Source organism: Cucurbita pepo, chromosome 18 (genome assembly GCF_057944985.1).
Source record: "Cucurbita pepo subsp. pepo isolate OVF chromosome 18, ASM5794498v1, whole genome shotgun sequence".
Lineage (NCBI taxonomy): Eukaryota > Viridiplantae > Streptophyta > Magnoliopsida > Cucurbitales > Cucurbitaceae > Cucurbita > Cucurbita pepo.
The window spans coordinates 549525-573968 of record NC_141815.1 but is presented as its reverse complement, the minus strand read 5'-3'; the positions used below and the strand labels follow the sequence as shown (position 1 = coordinate 573968).

Genomic DNA, 24444 nt, shown 5'->3' with positions numbered 1-24444 from the left:
ATAAAGGGGATTAAGGAGCTGATGTGCTTCTCGAGTACCCAAACATGTTACAGCGCAGAGACCCCTGTTTAGAAGACTCTTAGTCATTTCCACTAGATAAAGGGGATTAAGGAGTTGATGTGCTTCTCGAGTACCCAAACATGTTTTTACTTGTTTTGGAGTATAACTCACCGACAATTCACATGTACTCATTTTTTTCGAAATCAAAAGTTCAAATCCATGTAACATTACGCATATAAACTAAATAATAAATTTTGTTTAATATCAATTTCTATAAATTTTTTGTAAATCAAATCTTAAACAAAATTTCTTATGTCATTAAAGCAAACACGAGATTGCTATGCTTATAAAAAAAAAATGTGTATAATTAATTATCTTTAAAGAATGATTATGATTCGATCTAGGATGAGATCATAAAGAGATAATGATAAGCCTTTTTGGACTTGAGACTAAAATTGTCTTCATCATTAATGAATACATCATGCATAAAGATTTGATGCTGATGGCTTTCGTCTTATGAGACTTTGCCTAATAATTAATTGTATAAACACTCAATGACAACACATCTTCCACTCACACTAGTTGCTAATATAGTTGTTTTATAAGTTAACTTTGGTTGTGATTGGTAAAATCTACTTCATTCTTAAAATATTTTAGATTTCATTTCATTTTAATCCTAATAATTTTAACGATTTGAATTTTAAATCAGATATACTACCGTTTTGATTTTCGTAGTCGTGTGACGTTTTATAGCTAGATTTGACTATTTTAGTACTCGAGAGTAGTCCCCCCCTCCCAAATTTTAAGTGGTATTAGTGTCATGTCTTTATCTTAACTTAGTCATGTCAATATAATCCTCGAAAGTGTAATCATAGTGGCTTTAAGTGTCGAACAAAATGTTTTGAACTTTGAAGATGTAGTCATAGTGAAGATCCAAGAAGTTGTGACCTCGAAGGTGTCTTTATGAGTCTCGAAGGCGTAGGATCATAGTGAAGATTCGTGGTAGAGTTCTCCAAAGAAGAGCAGTTGTCCAGATAGTTTTAGACAGATAAATGATTGTTTAAGAGGAAGCTTAATGGTGTATTTTGTTCTAGAGGAGGATTGTTTGAGTCCCACGTTGGCTAATTGAGAAAAAAAGGATATATAAGTAAGAGATACTATCTCCATTGATACGAGTCTTTTTGAAAAAAACAAAAGTATAGTCATGAGAGCACATAAATTTGAACCTCTAATCTTAAGAGAAGGAATACGTGTCAATTACGGCCCCTTCCTAGCTTATTCTTCTCTTTCTTCGGCAAACAGGATCAATGAGGATGATGGAGGATGCTTTTTGAACTAAACAATGTTTGGTTAGTTCATCTGCTTTTTTTTCATTTGATACTAAGGAACGGAACTAACCTGCACTAGTAGTTTTCCAAATTTCTCATAGTTTTGTCTCTTATTACCGTTCGTAAGAACACTAAAATAAGATGTGAGATCCCACATCGGTAGGAAAGAAAACGAAACATTCTTTATAAGAGTGTGAAAACCTCCCCTAGCAAACGCGTTTTAAAATCGTGAAGCTGACGACGATACATAACAGGTCAAAACAGACAATATCTACTAGCAGTGAGTTTGGACTATTACATAAGATAAAGGAAGACACGATTCATCCTCCCGGGGGAATAATTTATATTTTGGAAACCTCTTTGGCCTCATCCAATTTTCAATAAAGACAAGGGATAGATGGAATGATGGATATATAAAAGAGGTAAGAATGAAATCTTTGTGGGGTATATTAGAACTATCTAATTGATGCATATTGTCACTAAAATAATGTATAAATCACTATTTTATGATATCTTCCAAGAATCAATATGAGTCACATTCTCATCTTCAATAAAGTCGTACGCTTTCATCTCATTCTCATATCCAAAAGATGCTCTCATGATCAAACACTCACGTGGGTGTTTCCTTTTCTTTTGTGGCTTTGCTATTCACTAGACGTACCTTTTTTTAGGTTAACAAATGGGGACGTTTCGGGATTTATATTGATGTAAACTATTGTTAAACTAAGCTCGTATTGATTTAGACAGTACTTACAAAACTAATCTTACGTTGGCTTGAACATGTAGTATATTATACGAACTTCAACCGATGAACAAGGCAATAAATTTCAATTTTTTTAATCCTTTTTTGCCGTCCTATCTTCAAAGTTGTTCTCATTCAGATATCCTCTAAATTTATTGATGGACTAGTACTTTACTTAGGTGTCATATGCCCACAAGTTTTCGCCTTAATTCATCTTCGAACCACATCTGATTAAGAATGATAGCACTTTGATACCATTTGTAACGACCTATGTTGAATATTAGGTGCCGAATCTAGATTTTGAATATTGGGTATGGAGCGTTACAATTTAAAAACTATGAATTAGGATGTCCTGGTAAACATAAAAATAAAAAATTCGACTCTCTAACGATTATCTCACTAAAAACTCACATTTTAACTTTAGATCAGTCGTTTCAATTTTTATGATTCTAAGAGTCGTTTTCATGATAAAAAGAAAATCTTTCTCATCAAAAGAATTGGGAAAGAAGAGAAAAAGAAGATCACCAACCCACTCTTGGGTTATGAACTAAGAAAGGGTATGAAATTATAGGCCAAAAAAGGTGAAAATTCAAAGTGAGCGTGCAATTAAGATACATAGAATTCAAACATGATAGGCTATATACATTCAAAGACTTCTTGACTATGTGACTTCCAATCAAGAATTCAAGGTTAATATCACATGGAGATATCAACAATCATATTAATCCTCAACTTGTCGAGTTGTTCATAATAAAAAAACGTTTCTCAAGATTCTATGCTCGATTTTTATACAATCAGATAATTATTAGCTGAAACCTTCAAAAAGAAGAAAATTTTATTAGAGGTGTCATATGACTCGAGAAGTTGATCAATTCGGACTACTTAACCCAAACTATAAAGGTTAGGTTGAGTTTGATTTTTTTCGATTTGTGTTGGGTTGAATTTATGGAAAATCGAAAAAATCAGATTGGTTCATGGGTTGACATTTTTTTTATCGAGTCAATCAAACCAACCCGAAAATAGAGTTAAAACTCAACCCAACTTAATAACTGACATTTGTAACCAAGGTTAGCTATAAGATGAAAAGTTTGATATTTGAGTTTTATGAGATTTTGAGTATTAATATAATATGTATCATAGATAAGTATGATATTTTTAAATAATTAAAACAAATATCATGACAACTCAACGTGGGTTAAGTTGAGTTGGGTTGTGAACTTTATTCAAGTTACTAACCGAGCCAATCTAAAATTTCGGATTGGTCCAAAATTTTTTCTCAACCGAACCGATGTATATTCCTAAATTTTATAGCAAGTAGATATTTATATAGCAATTTTAGAATTTTTTTTTTATTTTTAAGAATAAAAAACTAAAAATCACGGTCCAACTCATGCGTAAACTAAGTTAGTTCAGCTACAGTTGGAGCCCGTGCATGCAGGTTTGCTTGTTGTGACTCTAGCCGACTTATTTCTCTTCTAAGCCAAGTCATCTAGCTCAACCTTGTTTTTAAGGATTTCATTTTTTTTTTGGTTTGTAATTTTTTCTTGTTTTCTCCTAATATCCATCTTATGTTTCACCTTTCTTAAAGGAACACTTCAATTATTAATCAAATTCGAAAAAAAAGTAATTGTTTGAAAACTATTTTTTTTTTTAGTTTTCAAAAATGGATATTGATAAAAAAAATAGATAATACAATAAAAGAATTTATAAAAGCCCATATGACATATGGAACAGGTTGACCTAACTAATAAAATATCAATCTGCTAATTAACTGACTCAAATTTTCGATTTTCAAAAAATTTAATCAAATTCGAGTATAATTTTTTTAACCCAATCCAATTTTGTATAGCGTAGCTCAGGCCCATTATGAAAATTGGTCCAAGAAAGGTTCGGGCCTTGAGCCTAAACTTGGTAAAAAAAACAAGCCGTACATAACATGACTCAAATATAAAGGGTGTACATTCAACTCGAGAATCCGACTCTACCCAACCCGAATTATAAGGGTTGGGTTGGGTTGAATTGGATGTCAGGTTTAGGTTGGGTTCAAATTTTTTAACTCGATCTGGTTCGGGTTGGGTTCGGGTTCCAACAGAAATTAATTAGGTCAACTCGATCCAACTCGAAAACATAAAAAAAAAAAAAAAAAAAAAAAAAAAAAAAAAAGCCCAACAGCTCTAACCAAACGATTGAACGGGGCCGAAGCCCATGTCGTACACGTTTGGCGTCCGCTGCCATACTATCTTTCTCTAACAGCGTCCGACATCTGCCGTTTGACCGTGAGTCTGAGACTTTGTCTCTTTGGACTCAGCTTCTTTAACCTTTTACTCTGTTTCTTTCTCAGTCTTTCACTTTCATAGTCTCTCAGCTCTCAACCTTTCACGGTCTCACTCTCTCATAGTCTCGCTCTCTTAGTCTCTCACTCACAGCCTCTCACAGTCTCACTCCCTTAGGCTTCAACTCTCCTCTTAGCAATGTCGTGATGTTGTGGTCTCGACTCACTCTCCTCTCCGTCTCTCAGTCTCGATCTCGATCTCTCCTCGTCGTCGACACTCGGCAGTCGGTCTCTCCTTCTCGTCTCTCGATCTCTTAGATTTAGATGAAGTGGTAAGGAATTTTTTATTTAATAAAACTGAAACAGCTATGGATGAGGCAAGTATTTTGATGGCATTTTTTTTGCACTCTCCACCAATATCATCTCTCCACTTTTAACTATAGATTCTCCGCCCCTTAATTGTTGCTAAATAGGTGGCATTTTTTTTAACAGAGGGTTGGTTATGTGGCATTTTTTTTAGAGAGAGTTTTTTAAATTAAAAGAAAAAAAAAATTGGACCTGAAACCAAGGTGAACCCAACCCAAAAATAGAGGATCGGGTTCTGAAAATTTTCTGGTTGGGTTGGGTTACCAATCCAATCAACCCGAACTTCTGGAGTTGGGTAAAAAAAATCTGTCAAGCCAACCAACACTAGCCCTATACACCTTTATGAAATATAATCTAACCATATAGAGCCTATAAAAAATTCTATAAATAGAGGAGTCGCATCATTTGAATGGTAGAGAAGATTGAAGATTTTGAGGACCTTGAAGACTTAAAATATTGCAAATTCCTTCGATAACCAAATATTTAAGGTTGATATCTTAATAGATTCCTCACTAAGAGAATGCAAGCATGGATCATTGTTGAGTTGTTTTTCTCCTTCATGGACATCAAACGTGGGAAAATCAATAGAGGGTCGTTAGTATTCTTGGAGTTCAAGTTGCCAGAAGTTGCCAGAAGAAGTATGGATAGGAAAAGAAATCAAATACTCGCACTTGCTTTAGTTGCACTGCGTATGTTCGTGTTGATCCAAAGAAGAGTGACACGTCTCATTAAATTTTTAATAAAGAATTTAAGTTTACTATTTGATTAGATATTATCTATTTTCTATATTCAAAATAAAAAATCAATAAAAACTTATTCGTTTATTGGGGCTATGGGGATTCGTATTTTCTCCATCCCGAAAATGATAAAAACAAACATATGAAAGAGGCTGTGAAGTGCTACTTCATAAGCTATGATTCTGACATTTTCGGGTACAATTTTTTAGATGACAAGTCAGAAAAGTCCTGAGACATTGTTACGTGACATTTAATGAGAATGTCTTGTACAAGGACAAAGAGAAGAAAGGCCACTACTAAATTATTGAATCATTGATGCTGGACAAATGTCGCAACTATGCTCGCAGGAGGTCACGTTTGCAGCTGTAGTGGACGTCGACCAAAGAGAATTAAATAAAAGAACGTTCAGTCGAGATAAAATCGTGGGGCGAGCTGAAACCGTGGGGGAAGACTAACGACTGAAAAGCAAATTCGAAAGAGTTGAAAGCTAGGATTTCTTTTATTTCATTTTTTTCCCAATGCTACTAATTAATTAATCATGAAATAGGGATGTCTACTATTTTGGTTCTTTACTTAGTAATCAACCAAGATGTGACATCCATCTATACCAAGTTCTACAATGGTACGATATTATCAACTTTGAGCACATAACAGAGGCTTTCTGCATATTCCTTATTTTTTAATAATATATACGCTCTTTTAAGGAAAGCCTCTTTCTTTTTCTTTCTTTAGGTGACTCGGGAGCAGATGCGTCTCTATCTTTGGATTCAGAGTCGATTTCATTTTCCTGATTCTGGGTAAGATGTTTTGTGGGTAATAAGCAATGTAATATTACACAGCAAATCCTCCATACCAAAAACTCGATACACCACCACACCAAAGACACCGAAGGTTTTGTGGGTAATAAGCAATGTAATATTACACAGCAAATCCTCCATACCAAAAACTCGATATACCAAAAACTCGATACACCACCACTGCCAAAAGTCGATACACCACCCGCTAAATACCGATTGTATAAACCCCTATCCTAAAGCGAGATTCATTCAGTGCTATTTCACCCGATCCCGTCTCCCGAAGGTCTGTCAAGAGGAGGATTTGTTTTTGATTTTGTAGGTCTCGTACGACCCTTATTTATATATACCTATGATCTACCCCTTAACTAGTGACTGTAGGACTCTTACAATGCTCAACAATTCTTCCCTCACATAAAGTACACCATTGAGCTCCCCCTTAAAGTGGCTCGGATTCTATTAACATTGCTAAGTTAAGATAAGAGTAAGTCTCTGATAGCATGTTAGGAACAATGAACCTCCACATTAGTATGATAGTGTCTACTTTGAGCATACGCTCTCATAGTTTTATTTTTTGTTTCCAAAAAATTCTCATACCAATGGACATAGTGTCCCATGCTTATATATGCATGACCTTTTCCTTAATTGGCCAATATAGACTTCACTTTAATTAGCCAATGTAGACTCCAACACTCTACAACATTAGAAAGTCGACTTCAGTCTTATAAGCTTATAAGACATCACTTTTGTCTACGTGTGTACATGCGTAACAAATTGTCTATAGACTACCATTTTGTGTTTTTTTAAGAGATCGATTGCATTACTATTGACTTTTATTATGACTAGAATCGTTTAATCATGGCTTGAGAAAAATTCATATTTCAATGTTATATTAAGCGATGTAATTTTGTTTTAAACAAGTACAAATGGTATCAGAGCCAGTCACCGGACGATGTGCCGACCTTCTCGCTGTTCCCCGAAGGAGGGTAAACACGAGGCGGTGTGCCAGTAAGGACGCTGGGCCCCAAAGGGGGGTGGATTTGGGGGCGGTCCCACATCGATTGGATAAAGGAACGAGTGCCAGCGAGGACGCTGGGCCTCGAAGGGGGGTGGATTGTGGTGTCCCACATTGGTTGGGGAGGAGAACAAATCACCCTTTATAAGGGTGTGGAAACCTTCCCCTAGCAGACGCGTTTTAAAGCCTTGAGGGGAAGTCCGAAAGGGAAAGCCCAAAGAGGACAATATCTGCTAGCGGTGGATCTGGATCGTTACAACAAATAACTTAACGAATGTGAATGATCCACAACATGAATTATTATATGGATCAAACCAATGGGATTTTGAAACGTAAAACCAAAATGGTGTGTAAAAGACAATTTCAAATGGTTTTGTGAACTTGTTCACGGTGGAAATGATTAGGCTGTGGTTGGAGCACCAAAAGGAGTAGGTTCATCACATATTTTAGGGTTTTGCTTTCCAAAAATGGTAGGTTTTATTTTCGTACATTCAGACTTGATTCGTCTTTCGCTTCCGCTGTAAGTGAAGTCAATATCAGAAACTTCCACACCTTTACATGGTAAGCTATAGCGGAAGTGCCTCTAATATTCTTGAAACTAACGTTGCTTATCCTAATTTTTTATGGAATCTAAACATTAGAACTGTTTTTTAGGAAAAAATAATCTTGCAGCTGAGCTAGTTGAAAATGAATTAGGAATAATTTAAATACATACCTTTCGGTTGTATTGGTTCCACAGACAATATTCTTGATCTATAAAAATAGGATTCCTTACGTTATCCATTTCAATATCTTCAAAATGCATGTCAGAGGCTGAGAAAGCAACAACAGAATCTAGCCATGTTTTGATCCTTACACCGTTGTCAATATTTCTCAATTTACACCGTTATCCATTTCCTTGGTGTACTTTCCTAAACTTCCAATACTAATGTCATGTCTTGGTCCACAAGTTACATTAGTAATAGTTATTTTCTTGTTACTGTCTCCTACAGAAACACAATCATCTCTTGTTGCGATTGGTGTATCGAAAATGTAAATAATCGAGAATGTAAATCTCTTATGAACTACTCACGTGACTTCCATCAGTGTTGGGACTTTCATCTAGTGCAGTAATTGTCATGTGTTGAACAATAAGATTTTTGCAACCCAAAAGATTGATGCGGAGATTCTTACTATCCAAAGAAGTAATATCCTTCACTATTGAATAAGCGATGAGTTGAAAGAGTACCTAAGTTAATTAAGGGGTTAGAATTTAAAAATTAGGTATGATACCTATTTTCTTCAAGTGGCAATCATTCTTTTCCCAACCTGTTTTTCATTGGCCATCAAAAACTCCGATGCCTGACAGCGTTAATTGATCAACATATTGAAAAATAACCAATCCCTCCGTCTCTGGGTGGGGAGGAGCTTGTAATGTTCCTTCGACCTAAACCTCAATAGGATTCTTGCAAAGACCGTGGAGGTTGGATTGACGTAAGTGATAAACTCCTTTTGGAACCAACACTTTACTCCCCGGGAGTAGTTGATGCACATGCTTCCTTCGATGCATTTTCTAAGGCCCGTAAATTTAATTGTTTCATAAGATAAAAACCCTTTTCATAAATTAAATTTTTTTTTTTTTTTTGATGTAATGTATTCGCAATTGATGCTAATAATAACAACGAAGGTGGTAATAACACAATGATTGATCTCAATACCACCGTTTTTTATTTCTTTACCTTGTGCTATCTTCTCTTTGATCATGTAGTTTTGAAAAGGTAAGGATCAAAACATGGCCAAGTTAATCTCGAAGTATTGAAATGGTTAAAGTCAACAATTCGGTCATTATAGACACAAAATATTGTTCATGAAATCAATGCAACGGAAACGTATGAGTTGAAATTATGCTTAATTGATTTTAAAACCTATTTAACTTCGAGAAATATTTTTAAACAAAAAGTGTAAAGTTAAAAGTAAATTTATGTCAATAATGTTTTTTTTTTTTTTTTCATGTTTAGGTTCCATTAAAAATTAAGATAATAAAAAATATCACTGGCATAATTGAGATGTCACGTTATTTCATATTAAGATGATGTGAATGTATTAAATGATATGATCATTATGACAATTATACTTTTAAATAGTAAAACAGGAGCTGGATTGTAACCCTATTTTTTATTTGAAATAACGAACCATTCCCAACCACTAACTATGTCGGAAAATAGGATAGTTTGTGTCTACTAATTTGGTTAGGAATAGATGGCGATACCTTAAAGATAGTTATTGGAGAAGGTTAAAAGGAGAGAAAAAATGGTGGGGATTGGGGGATTGATTATACGTCATCCCTTCATAATCTCTTATATATAGATAATGACAACCACAAAAATGGTTAAAATTTCCCACATGATTGGACTCTTCATGGCTGCCATGTCTTTAGTCGTTGGAGCATACGATGTTCTTCTTGGCGCCTACTACGGCCTTTTAGGTGACAACTTACCATCCCCATCGTCAGTGGTGCAACTCTGTCGAAAATACAACATTACCCGCGTTCGATTGGAAGTTCCAAACCTCGATGTTATAGAAGGGTTTCGTGGCACACAAATCGACTTATCTTTCGGTGTCCCCAATGACATGTTACCAAACATGGCGAGCAATAAGACTTTGGTTGAGGAGTGGTTTAACACCTACGTCGAGCCCTACACTAACGATTGCACTATCAATTATATCGTTGTCGGTGACAAGGCCATCCCTGGCCTCGACGACAACATATTGCCTGTCATGAAATCCCTTCAAGATCTCCTCAACGCTCACTACTTCGGAGCAGTGAAACTCACCACATTGGTTGGTTTCAACGCATTGGCCGTTACAAACCCTCCATCCAGCGGCGCATTCAACCCGGTTATTGTTGAGAACATGAGAGGAATCCTCGAGTTCTTACGAGGAGAAGGGTCTCCTCTTATGGTTAGCGTATATACGTATGATCAATATGTTTATGGTGGTAATATAAGCTTGGGTTATGCGACGCTTAGTGAACAAAACACGTTGGTTCGCGATGGGATATTGAGTTATAATAACTTGTTTGATGAAATGGTGGATGCGTTTTATGCAGCCATGGATAAGGAAAATGTTGGAGATGTGGCCATTGTTTTTGGGGAAACTGGTTGGCCTACTTGTGGAAATTATAACGCTACGACACCGTTACTTGCAGCGGAGTACAATCGGAACTTCAAGAGTCATATTAGCTCAGGAAAGGGGACACCGAAAAAGGAAAATATTTATATTGAAGGATTTATTAGGAGTATATTCAATGAGAATCAAAAGCCTGAAGGAGAGTCACGGTGTTATGGCATGTTCAACGTTGATTCCACACCTATTTACTCGCCCGTGTTTTAACTGGGTTAGATGTATCCTATGGTAAAATGGTGTTTTTCATGGGAAGTTTTTGGTACTAAATACTAAGATAGCTTGAAAAAATAACTTAGCATATTACTTCTATTCCTTCCAATGTGTGTGAGCTTGTTTGTCAAATAAAAATATTATTAGTTAGAGTATGTGCGGATTGGGTTAGGTCAACCCAACCCAAAAAAGTTAATGTTCGGTTGGGTTGATATCCGTTGAATTAAATAATGAATCAAATCCAACTCAAGCATAAATTTTTTTATGTTGCTATCACACATACAATCATACTCAATTCGATGGAATTGTTTGATCTTAAAGGAGATCTTCTATAATTTCGCACGTGAGGGGTTATTTCTTGGTTTCGTACAGTCACAGTAGATAGAGCGTATAGAAACAACGCTCGTAAGGAGTGAAACAACGCTCGTAAGGAGTGAAACAACGCTCAAGAAATATAGGCCTGTCTGCCATCCACACAAGAATAAATGAAGTTTTCCGAAAAAACGTGCTAGTGGAGGAAGACCTCCTAAGATAAGAGACATAGGGCTAACGAGAGAGCCAACAGAGGTAGTAGGTTGGGCTTGAAATTTTTAACCCAAATAACCCTTATTAAATAATGAACTCAACCCTAGAGATGTCTATTTTGTACCTGGAGACCCGCCCCGAAGATGGGGATTTCTTGTTTAGACGGGGAATAAGAGAGAGAGAGAGTGAGGAATATTTTTTTTGTTTAGACCGGGAATGAGAGAGAGAGTGAGGAACATTTTTTTCCATTAGATGAATGGGGTTGAGAACGAGATTATATTCTCATCCCAGTCCCACTTAATATAATAATATTTTTGACATATGTTAAAAAGAAATATATAAATAGTTAGTTTTGGCTGTATTTAAAAAATAGTTAGTTTGGAGACTTTAATTGTAATATTTAAATTAAAGTCGTAGATTTTTTTTTTTTTTTTTTGTCGGAGACTATGTTGTAATATTAAATTTTGAATTTTTAAAAATTATGTTGGTATATCTTATGAAATATATTTATTTATTAGGATTTTTTAAATAATTTTTAATAAAGATTATATTGATAATTTTGCACATATAGAGAATGAAATAAGTGGCGAGGATGGGGACAAGGAAGACTTCCTACCTCTATCCCGTCTCGTGGATATCGATTGTTACGACCCAATTTTCGAGGTATCAAAAATCGGACCGTGACAAAAAAGACAAAAGAGAAAATCAATAAAAATAAAATAAAAGCAAGGTAGAATAAAAGACAAAAATTCATTAAAATTAAAACAAAAGAAAAGGAATGTTATTTCAAATTTAACTAAATGAATAAATTTTTTGAAAGGAAACACAAAAGAGACTCCAAAACGACTAAAATAGATTGATGCTCCAAAACGACCCGTTTGTGACCGCACAACTGTCGAACGCTCCCCCACTTCGACCGGCACCCAAAGAACACCTAAAAAAGATAGGAAAACAAGGATGAGTATAAAAATTATAATCAGTATGCCACCTATTTGTAGGCTCACATCGCATTTTAGGCTTAACAGATCCCCACGTGCTTCTCATTGCCTCTAGGATGTCTGATTCTGGTCATATCCCCTTGGAGTTATTCTGGTTCTGTGTTCTTTCTTTTAAACCCTAAGAGTTCCTTATATCGAGCTGTAAAAGGCTGGTGTCTCTCTACGAGTTGCTACCTCTGCATGGCTATCTAAGACTATATGGTATCTTACCTAGGAGTGTGTAGAGTACCTCCTAGGTCCATGATAGTCTCCTTCATTGGAGGGCGCGACCCCTCTCTTATCCCATGCAGCTAATGGGCTATACGACGTGGGCCCACGTTTCCCATGCGAAACATCTAACAGCAGTGAGAACTAATTAGGAACCCTTGGTCCCCCACGAAACTATTGATATCGTTCACACAACAAGCATCATAAGAACACTCTTAGGGATTCTTGAGAGAGAGAAAGTTAATATCTACTCCTAATGACCATTTGGAGTCGAAATTTCATAAAAATTTGTTCATAAGAATTGCTCGGTAGCCTCGAAAGAGCTGTTTTGGGCTTTTGAATCATTCGGTTATGTCAAGAATCAAGGAAGAACGAAAGGTAAGATTTTCGGGTAGTTGATTTCAATTTTCCTTCAAATTTGAGAATCTTCGATTACTATTTCCACTCCTATACCAGTACTATGATGGTAGGCCAAGGTTGGTTAGGGTAGTGCACCAACACAACTAGTCGCCCTAACCTTGTGGAAGAGCTGAGACAGTAAACCCGCCCTAAGAGGGCGCGTGGTGCCACACAAGTTGATTCAAATAGATAATCCACACACAGTGGTCACTCCCCCAACCTTGGGTAACTGATTGTCCTATGGGAAGGGTTCGCCAATTAATCTCCCGTCCGAGGCTAGCATACACAATATTGTCCCCAAAGAGAGAGAATTTTATTAGGTGGCGTCTGTACCCAGAACACCAATTTCACATTGCTTAGGCAAAGCAAGCTACCTGTATCTAAGAATCGCAAGGTCGTTCACTCTTCATATGAGATTTGTTCCCTAGAAGACTTGTGATGCCATAAAATGGTAAACAACCTTCTCCGAATCCAAAGTGGTTCCGTGAGCAGCTAAAGTATCCATCAAAACTTCGATGCACTCTAGATGCTCAAATTGTAGTAGAGACTAGGCTCAAACTTTCTAGAGCCCGGAGTAAAGTCCGTGGGTACATGCTAAGTTAAGGATCCAATGAGAGCCTACACGTAGGTTCTTATTGAGTGCTTTTATGCTCACTATTTTCTTTTCCTTTTTCACGTATTCGCATTCTCAAGGTTGAGGTGAAGGAGCGTTCGAGAGTTGTAGGGTAACAAAAGGAGTCGTTTCAGAGCGTCAATCAGATTTTATATCTTGGGATATTTGTATTTCGATTTGTAATTATATCTCAAACCCATTTTTCCGTTCATAATAAATTGAATAACACTTTCTTGTAATTAAATTAATTTTTTTTTTTTTAATCCTACCGTTGCCTTGTTGATTTTTACTTCAATTTCAAATTTATGGGTTAGTATGGATAAGGTTGAGCTTTATATGCATGAATTGCTTAATACCATTAACGGTGGTTGGTAGGCATGAGGGACCATCCCTTCTTAATGATGATGTTATGAGGCCTAGTTAGGAGGCACGAACTAGCCTCTAACAGAGAATTTGTCTACATTTGCTAGAGCTAAAATTTGTTATAGTGTATGTCCGGTCACCAAAATCATGTCTACACCTGCTAGGGCTAAAATGTTCCAAAATGTTCTACAGGAGATGTCACTAGTTGTTAATTCTTCATACCCGAGTTATATGCTATCGAAGTTTTGGTTATTGCTTTATCACTTTTAACTTATAACATTTATTTCTTTCAAATTGTTTTCAACGCATTTTTTCGCTCACGTTTTCTAAAATATTTCTTTCAAACGTGACTTGAGGCCATTGTGAACACTTGTTTAATCAGTTTAATATTATTATTTAATCCGTTCGAAAAAAAATATAACTTAAAAGAACTAACCAAATTACATCTTAATTTGAACTAACAAAAAAATTCAGATTGGTTGGGTTTACAGGTGTACATGGTCTCGGTTGGTTTGAAGTATTTTTTTTTTTTTTTTACCTAACCCAAAAGTTCGGGTTGGTTGGATTCGTAACCCAACCCAACCCGAAAATTTTCAAAACCCAACCCTCTATTTTCGTGTCGGGTTCGGGTTGGGTTGTCAAGTTGTCAAATTTTTTTTTTTTAATGTTTTATTTCTCCCAATTTATAATTATTTGGATACAATCTTACATAAAATATATTAAAAGTTCACCAACAAACACAAATCGATCTATAATTATTCACATAAAAAATTAATAAAAAACAACGAGCGAAAATTGTAACATATTAACATAGTTCAACATTGTCAGAAAACTAAAGACAGTTAAATACCGACATTTCTTAAGAATTGGTTAAATATAGATCATCAAATTAAATAAAGAATAAAAATGATTAGTTTAAAGATGTTGTATATAACAAAAATAAAAATACTATAAAATAATTGCAATATAGCGTGGCCTATAAAGTTAGAGAGCCCGGGACTAAACAGAATAAGAAATTAAAAATAATAAAATAATATAAAATAAATTAAACAAAATATGTATATCCATGGCGACAAACTCAGGCGTGTCCTTAGAAAGGCCGAGGTACCACTCTGGCAAACCTATACGGCCGAGGTACCACTCTGGCAAACCTATACGGAAAGATTCTTAATATAATTTATATATTTTTATTTAGCTCGGGTCAATCTGAAGGTTTTATCCACGAATTCGGAACCGAACCGATTCAGTTTGGGTTTAGAAAAATGAACCCAACCCTACCCAAAATGCTAATCCAACCCAACCCTTATAGTTCGGGTTGGGTTGGTCCGAGTTGTCGGGTTGAATGTACACCCCTAGTTGGGTTGATGATTCGAGCAACTTGAATAGAGTTCACTACCTAACTCAATCCAACCGAACCATTTAGTTTAATGTTGAGTTGTCAAATTGTTTTTTTTTTTTTTTAATTATTTTTAGAAAATCATACTTATCTACCATATGTGTTATATTAATGATTAAAATCTCATAAAATTCAAACATCAAACATTCACAAATAACACTATATCGTTAATCTTCAATTATAAATTTCAAATATTTTTAATTTTCGTAATAATCTTAAAAGTAAAGTAAGTTAGGGTTGGATTGTAACCTTATTTTTGGATGATAATAACTATTGCCACCATGAAAAATAATAATAAAAGTTAACATTTCCCACATGTTGGAGTCTTTATGGTTGGGATGTCTTCTATCGTTGGAGCATCCGATCAGCGAGTTATCGACTTCTAATTTAAATTCTGATCGTTGGACTTGGTAATCTATGAACGTTCTAGATTGTGTCCAATCTTGGACGAGATCCAACAACTGAATTTATGAATGTTCTAGATTGTGTCCAATCTTGGAGGAGATCCAACGGCTGAATTTAAGAGCGTTCTAGATTGTGTCCAATCTTGGAAGAGATCCAACAGCTGAATTTATGAACGTTCTAGATTGTGTCCAATCTTGGAGGAGATCCAACAGCTCGATTTATTAATGTTCTAGGTTGTGTCCAATCTTGGAGGAGATCCAACCGCTGGATTTTGAGATTCCATGGATTTTGTGCAGGTTACCGGGTAGGTTCTGATTTTGAGCAGAATGACAATTTCGTAATTATCCATATCTTCAAGGGTATTTTGGTAATTTACCCTTATCCAAATATTAGAAAAATATCTATAATGTTTTTTTAAAACTTATTGTTTGGTCATTTTTATTCCCTTTATATTTAGAAGTAGACAAACAAAGGTCAAAACAATTATTTTTTATTGATTAAAGTTTCTTATATTGATTATGGAAACATATATACTTCAGTTTAATATTATTATTTAATCAGTTTGTACGTAGTTATATTAATAACTAAAATCTCATAAAAATCAACATTCACAAATAACAATATATCACTATTCTGTTAAATATTTTTAATTTTCATAATAATCTTAAAAGTAAAATAGGCAGAGTCAGATTATAACCCTATTTTAGGATAGGTTGAGTTAACCCGACAAAAAAAAAAGTCAAGACGTGAACTAACCTAAATCTTTTATTTTCAAAAAAATCAATCTAATCGAACCAAAAAAAAATCAAATCCAACCCGACATTTATGGTTTGAATTGGATAATCAGAATTTTTTGGAACTTACCTAAAAGGACATAGCAACTATTGTATTGCCCGAATGAAATCGCAACGAAATCCAAGCCAGGTTTTGTAGATTTGTTAGATTGGTGATCCAAGCAGCTTAAATGGAGTTCACCACATAACCCAACTAAACCGTTTAGTTTAATGTTGGGTTGTCGGGTTATTTTTTTTTATAATTATTTTTAAAAAAATCGTACTTATGTATCGTATGTGTTATATTAAGGACTAAAATCTCATAAAACTCAAATATCAACTTACTCAAATTGAAAAGGTCTAACTTAACCTAACATTTATCATTTGAGTGGAATAATCTGAATTGGTTGGACTCTCTAGTCATATGAACCCGTAGTTCTATCTATCTTACTCTGTATGATTTGTCGAACTTCCCTAAAAGGACATAACAACTATTGTCGGCCACTAAATATTTCCAACATGAAATTGCAATGACATCCAAGCCAGGTTTGGTAGACAACAACACGACACCTTGTGTCTATTAATTTTGATACCTTAAGGTTGTTGTTCGAGAAGTGAGAAGGTTTGCTTAATGCACCGCACCTAAATGGTGTAAAAGTTATCTATTTATAATCAAATAAATTACAAGGATATGGAAAGAGTAATAAATGGCAATAACATAAAGGTAAAGATACCTACGGTAACCAGGCATATTTGCCTTATAATAAAATATCAAATATGATATAGTTTACAATTTAGTACTAAATATCCTTAACACCCCCGCAAGCTGAGAGTCGGATTTGAACGAACGTGAAGCTTGGATCTGAAAAATTCAAAGAGAAGTCGAGAAACACTTTTCATGAAGATGTCGACAACCTGGTTCGAAGGAGGCGTAGAGAAACACTTTCTTGGCCATCGAAAACTGCAGAGGAATCATCATTCAACGACGATGCTACCTTGGCTTCGACGAGAATATGTCTAACCCATGAAGAGGGATTGTCGCTCAGCGAAAATGCTGCCTTAGCTCTGGTGAGAATATGTCTAACCCAAGAAGTAGAAGGGGAAACCTAGAGCAAGGGACAAAGACAATGTTGAAGCCGGAAGAGTCGCCACAGTGGGCGAATGAGCCAATTTTGGCGAGAATGGCGGCGACGACTTGGTTGGCAAAGAGGCCAGTGCGGCCCCCAAATTCCAAAGGTAATCTCTGCAGAAGGTCAATGGGCTAATCGAGATTCCGTATATTTTTTAAAAGAACGCTGAGGACGATCTTGAGATTAGGGTTTCTGTAAAGGATTGTATTGCCCGAATGAAATCGCAACGAAATCCAAGCCATGTTTTGTAGATTTTTTAGTTTGATGATCTGAGCAGCTTAAATGGAGTTCACCACCTAACCCAACTAAACCGTTTAGTTTCATGTTGGGTTGCCGGGTTGTTTTTCTTGTAATTACTTTTTAAAAAAATCATACTTATCTATCCTATGTGTTATATTAATGACTAAAATCTCATAAAACTCAAATATCAACTTACTCAAATTGAAAAGGTCTAACTTAACCTAACATTTATCATTTGAGTGGAATAATCTGAATTGGTTGGACTCTATGAACGCCTAGTTTTATCTATCTTACTCTGTATGATTGTCGAACGTTGATGAGAATGTTTGTTTAATGCACCGCACCTAAATGTGTGTGAAAGTTATTTATTTATAATCAAATAAATCACAAGGATATGGAAACAGTAATAAATGGAAATAACAATAAAGGTATTACGGTAACAACAAGACAAATATGTAGATATTTGCCCTGTAATAAAATATCAAATATGATATATATAGTACCGATAAAAGAGAGAGAAAACGGTGTGGAATTGTTATAGGTCATCCTATCCTATCCCTTCATAATCTCTTATATATAACTCTTTTCTTTTGATTATGACTCCCACTTTTAAAATCACAACCACAAAAAATGGTTAACATTTCCCACATGATTGGACTCTTCATGGCTTCCATGTCTTCGGTCGTTGGAGCATACGTTGTTCTTCTTGGCGCCTACTACGGCCTTGAAGGTGACAACTTACCATCCCCATCGTTAGTGGTGCAACTCCGTCTAAAATACAACATTTCCCGCGTTCGATTGGAAGTTCCAAACCTCGATATTTTAGAAACGTTTCGTGGCACAGAAATCGACATCTCTTTTGGTGTCCCCAACGACATGTTACCAAACATGGCGACCAATAAGACTTTGGTTGAGGTATCGTTGTCGGTGACAAGGCCATCCCCGGCCTCGACGACAACATATTGCCTGTCATGAAATCCCTTCAAGATCTCCTCAACGCTCACTACCTCGAACGAGTGAAACTCACCACATTAGTTGGTTTCAAATCATTGGCTGTCACAAACCCTCCATCCAGCGGTGCGTTCTACCCGACTATTGTTGAGAACATGAGAGGAATTCTCAAGTTCTTAGGACGACAAGGGTCTCCTTTGATGGTTAGCCTAAATATGTATAATCGATATGTTTATGGTGGTAATGTAAGCTTGGGTTATGCAACGCTTAGTGAACAAAACTCATCGGTTCACGATGGGATGTTGAGTTATAATAACTTGTTTGATGAAATGGTGGACGCGTTTTATCAGCGATAGATAAGGCAAATGTTAGAGATGTGGGCATTGTTGTTGGAGAAACTGGTTGGCCTACTTGTGGGAATAATAACGCTACGACACCGTTGCTTGCAGCGGAGTACAATCGGAACTTCAAGAGTCATATTAGCTCCGGTAAGGGGACGCCCAAAAAGAAAAATATTTATATTGAAGGGTTCATTAGGAGTATATTTAATGAGAATGAAAAGTCTGGAGAGTCACAGTGTTATGGCATGTTCAACGTTGATTCTACACCTATGTACTCGCCTGTGTTTTAATTTGGTCATATGCATCATTATCTCTAATCTTTCCAATGTACGTAAACTTGTTTGTCCAATAAAAATATTTTGAGTAAGAGTATACGCGCGAACTGAGATATTTTTTTAACTCAACCCAAGTGTTTGAGTTGTAACATTTTCAATTTAAATAATCTTTATTAAATAATGAACGTAACCCAACCCAACCCAAAAAAGTTATGACGACATGGACGAATTCACTCCTTTCCACATAAAAAAAAAAAGTAGATGACTTGTTCTCTTCAGTGCTGATTTCTTGTACGGGTGTACATGGTCTGTGTTGGGTCGGGTTGGAGGATTTTTTTGACGCGACCCAAAAGTTTGGGTTGGTTGGATTGGTAACCTAACCCAACCCGAAAATTTTCATAACCCAACCCAACCTCTAGTTTCGGGTTGGGTTGTTAAATTTTTTTTTAAGTTTTCTTTATTCACAATTTATAATTATTCCGATACAATCTTAGATAAAATATATTAAAAGTTCATAAACAAACACAAAACAATTTATAATTATTGACAAAAAAAAAAAAAAAAATTATTGACAAAAAAAAAAACAAAAAGTCAATAAAAACACAACAAGCGAAAATTGTAGCATATTAACAATGTTCAACATTATCATAAAACTAAAACAACGACATTTCTTAATAATAAAAAGAAATGGTTAAAGTATCAAAAAAAAAATAATAAGGATAGATCATGAAATTAAATAAACCTATAAAATTATTTGTATATAATTAAATAATATAAACAAAATAATAAAAAGAAAAGGGTTAAAATAACAAATATATTAAATAAACATATAAATTTATTTATATATATATATTAAATAATATAAACAAAATAATAAAAAGATATATTAAATAATATAAACAAAATAATAAAAAAAAATGGTTGAAGTAACAAATATATTAAATAAACATATAAAAAACCTATAAAATTATTTTTATATATATTAAATAATATAAACAAAATAATAAAAAGAAAAGGGTTAAAATAACAAATATATTAAATAAACATATAAAATTATTTATATATATATTAAATAATATAAACAAATAATAAATTAAAAAAAACCATGTATTTACTTGAAATGAAATAGTATCTTAGACTGACCTCAATACCACTCTGGCAAATAGATTAATAGAGAAAAATTCTTAATATATTTTATATATTTTTATTTTGCTCGGATCAATCCGAAGTTTTGCACATGAACCCGAAACCAAATCGATCCAGTTCGGGTTCAGAAAAATGAACCCAACCCTACCGGAAATGCTAATCCAACCCAACCCAACCCTTATAGTTCGGGTTGTCGGGTTGAATGTACACCCCTAATTTCTAGACTTGAATAATGGGGTCCACCCTTTCATTGGCCCGATAGGTTTTGATTTATGATTGGATCATAAACAAAATTTTCATTAATAAAATCAGTGGTATTTAAAGTGAAAGACATAGTTAAAGAGGATAAAAGAACTTTTGATCCAGGTGAAATTATGAACAACTCGTGAATGATTGACTTGCTTGTAATGATTATATCAATGAACATAATTTGTCTTAGAGTGCATAAGAGTGCAACTCTAGATCCATAGTAGAGTGATCTATAGTTAATGAATGAAAATTGATTAAATTAATTAATTATAGAGTTTAATTAATTAATTTTGTATCATTGAAGCATATAATCGGTAAGTCCATAAGGTCAACTTGCTAACTGCATGTGTGTGTTTGTGTGTGACATTGAACAACCTTATGGTACGACACGTGGGATCATAGGGAAAGTATTGTTCATACTTCAAGAAATTTATCGAACCAAACCAGTAGTGACGTCACTTACTTAGTTGGTTTAGATCAGACTTACTAAATATTTTGAATACTAGCATAGATCTGCCCTTCTAAGTTCAATTCAACCAGATCCAATTAAAATACGATAATATTTCCATTTTTAGACATTTTATTATTAAATATTCCTAATTTTCATTAAAAAAAAAAAAAAAAAAAAAAAAAAACCTTGGATTAAAATGGGAAATTTTAAAAGATCAAGAACAACCAACCAAAAATAAAAAATAAAAAAATTAAGGACTATTTTGCATACATTTGTAATAAATATAATAAATACATAATAAAAACACTTGAATAACACAAGGTCGTTGTAGTATAGTGGTAAGTATTCCCGCCTGTCACGCGGGTGACCCGGGTTCGATCCCCGGCAACGGCGATATTTATTTTTCGTTCAAATTCATCAGGGCTACACACGCGTCGCCTTCTGGAAGGCATACATCATATTTTTTAAGTTTGAAATCTAATATTTTAATTTTTTTTTATTAGTTAAAAGTCTAAATATAATTAATTTAATATTTAAAATTTTTGATTTTATCTTTAATCAAATTTTTAATTAGGCCATATTAACTAATAGTATATTTTACAGCATGTAGGATTTTTTTTTTTTTTTTTTTTTTAATTTAAAACTTGGGTCTGGCTCGGGAAGTAATGAGTCCCGTCTCTCATCCCTCCGAATGAAGAAGTAGTGAGCCATTAATATGGACAACTTTTCTCCCTATACCAGAAGCCACCACGAGAAAGAAACCTTTCGCCCCAAAGATAGGTCGTAGTCGAGTTCTGTACAACTCTTTAGTTGACTGTTAAAGCTATGTAAGTCAACTTGGGTTCTTTCCACTGAACATAGGCAGCAAGGCTATCTGAGTATGAGCAGGTTTTGGTATTTGAAAGGGGCGCCCCATTTGGTGGGGGTGGCTATCACTGCTGGAAGCCCCTATGGTTGTTCGGCTACGTACTCTCGGCTTCCCAAGGTCACTTTCGGAGCTTGCAAAATGGTGAATGAGACCACAATAAGGTTTGTTTGCCTTGATCACCTTCAGAGATATTTAGGCAGAAGTGCCCAAAAAAACTGTGCTAAGGTATATAACTTTCGCCACGACATTAGTGGCTTAGCTCTTCGCACTTTCAGCAAGCTTTTTTTATTCACGAAAAAAAAAAAAACTTGAATAAAGCGGTACTAAGCTACGCGCTTCTCCCTCACTTCTTCTTATACCCTCAATTTACTTTACTAACGTAAAAACGGGAAGTCACTCATTCAAACCTCCCGCCTCTCGGTTAGCTTCCTCTGCTTCCGGTGGTGGGCCAATCGAACCCACACGAGACTCTTTTTCTTCCGGGGAGGCAAATTCTTACAAAATCTCTTTGTCAAAAATCAAAATAATTTGGTTGGGGAAGATAGCAAAGGTGCTAAAGCAATCAATGGGTCCTCGACATACGTGTTAGGGATCGTGAACTTTGTAATATGAGCAAATCTCTTGGGAATTCGAATGACATGAAGTCATTGTTGATGATTATTGGGAGTGAGTCCCGCATTGGTTAATGTAGAGATCTATGATTCCTAACAAATGGTATCAGAGCTAAGGAAGATTCACCATGATGATCGAGTGTTTTCATAAAAGAGTTGTGTTCAATAGAACGCTCGAACCCACATAAGGGTAAGTAAGAGTCGAGCGTGAAACTTGTTGGGCCAAGCGAATCAACCAATCTATAATAGCTTATGAAAAAGCGTTTTTTGTACATCGTAACGAACCCACATAAGGGTAAGTAAGAGTCGAGAGTGTGAAACTTGTTAGGCCAAGCGAATCAACCAATCTATAATAGCTTATGAAAAAGCGTTTTTTGTACATCGTAACGAACCCATATAAGGGTAAGTAAAAGTCGAGAGCGTGAAACTTGTTGGGCCAAGCGAATCAACCAATCTATAATAGCTTATGAAAAAGCGTTTCTTGTACATTGTAACGAACCCACATAAGGGTAAGTAAGAGTCGAGAGCATGAAACTTATTGGGCCAAGCGAATCAACCAATCTATAACAGCGTGTGAAAAAACGTTTTTTGTACATCGTAATAGTCCATGTTATTAATCTTGTGTAATATTCAGTTCAAGTCTCATACGATCATCTTGTGAAATATTAATCTTCTAAATTTAACAGATTTATAAGGAAAACTTATACAAACTCATTATATAGGATACTCCTACTCACATATCTGTGCATGAATGATTGAATCAAATCATTTATAACAATTACACAGTGAGTTATATTCATAGTGTCGCCGTAATAATTTTTATGCTTGATAGACACTTATACTTCCAATTTTGTGTCTTGTAAGCTCGTGAACTTTATATATGGTAACATCTTTCAATATTAGCGGATGTAAAAACATCTTTCAAAAACCGATCTTATACTCGTGGGCAATTTCTTTATTTACTATAAATGTTACGTAACTTATTAGGGTGAAAATCGCTACCCAAGAAGGAGTCGACCAAAGATCTAGGTCATATTGACTAAGGCCTCATGGCTGACCACGGGACGGAAACAGGGAATTTAATCCCGTCCTCGACCCCATTTCCTCCCTCATTTTCGATATAAATGAAGAACCTATCTTAATTCAGAGTGAATCTCCGTGGATAAAATGGACATCTCTACTCATGGCTCAATAATCCTAAACGCGCCGTTTGGTAAAAGATAGGGTGTACATGGTCTGAGTTGAGTTGGGTTGAGAGATCTTTTTTACCCAACCTGAAAGTTCGGGTTGGTTGGATTGGTAACCCAACCCAACTCAAAAATTTTCGGGTCGGATTTTCTCTTCTTTCTGAAGTTGGGAAGCTCGAACATGAAGACAAGTAGTTGAGCACACTGAGACCGACAATGAGACGGAGACGAGCACACTAAGATCGACGACGTGAGACTCGGAGAGGGATACGGAGACCGACGACAACTGACCAAAAAAAAAAACAATGAGTCTGTAGTTTGAACTTTCTAGTTATTGTGGTATTCCAGAAGCCGTCGCCGTCATAACTACTGTAGCTATACACTTCAAGTAGAGAGAGAGAAAGCACTGCAGCTGCCAATAGATTTGGCTTGGTTGCTTCAAATTGAATTTTTTTTTTTTTTTTTTTTGTGGGCTATAAATTTCTTTTAATGTTTTCGGTTGGGTCGGGTTGACCCATCAATTTCTTTTGTAACCGGAACACAATCCAAACTTGATTCGGTTGAAAAAAACAAACCCAACCCAAATCCGAGAATCAATTCAACCCAACCCAACCCAATCCTTATAATTCAGGTTGGGTCGGGTTGACTCCATCAATTTTTTTGGAACCCGAACACAATCCAAACCTG

General features: G+C 35.2%; 1 non-coding gene and 2 pseudogenes across 1 annotated transcript; all 3 read left to right on the top strand.

Moving 5' to 3' along the window:
- Positions 1-9550: 9550 nt before the first annotated feature.
- On the top strand, positions 9551-10892 carry LOC111780670 (putative glucan endo-1,3-beta-glucosidase BG4 pseudogene; annotated as a pseudogene).
- A 7416-nt stretch (positions 10893-18308) lies between these two features.
- Positions 18309-19260, top strand: LOC111779644 (putative glucan endo-1,3-beta-glucosidase BG4 pseudogene; annotated as a pseudogene).
- A 2152-nt stretch (positions 19261-21412) lies between these two features.
- On the top strand, positions 21413-21484 carry TRNAD-GUC (transfer RNA aspartic acid (anticodon GUC)). The gene has a single exon. It is a non-coding gene; the product is annotated as a tRNA-Asp (tRNA).
- Positions 21485-24444: the final 2960 nt, after the last annotated feature.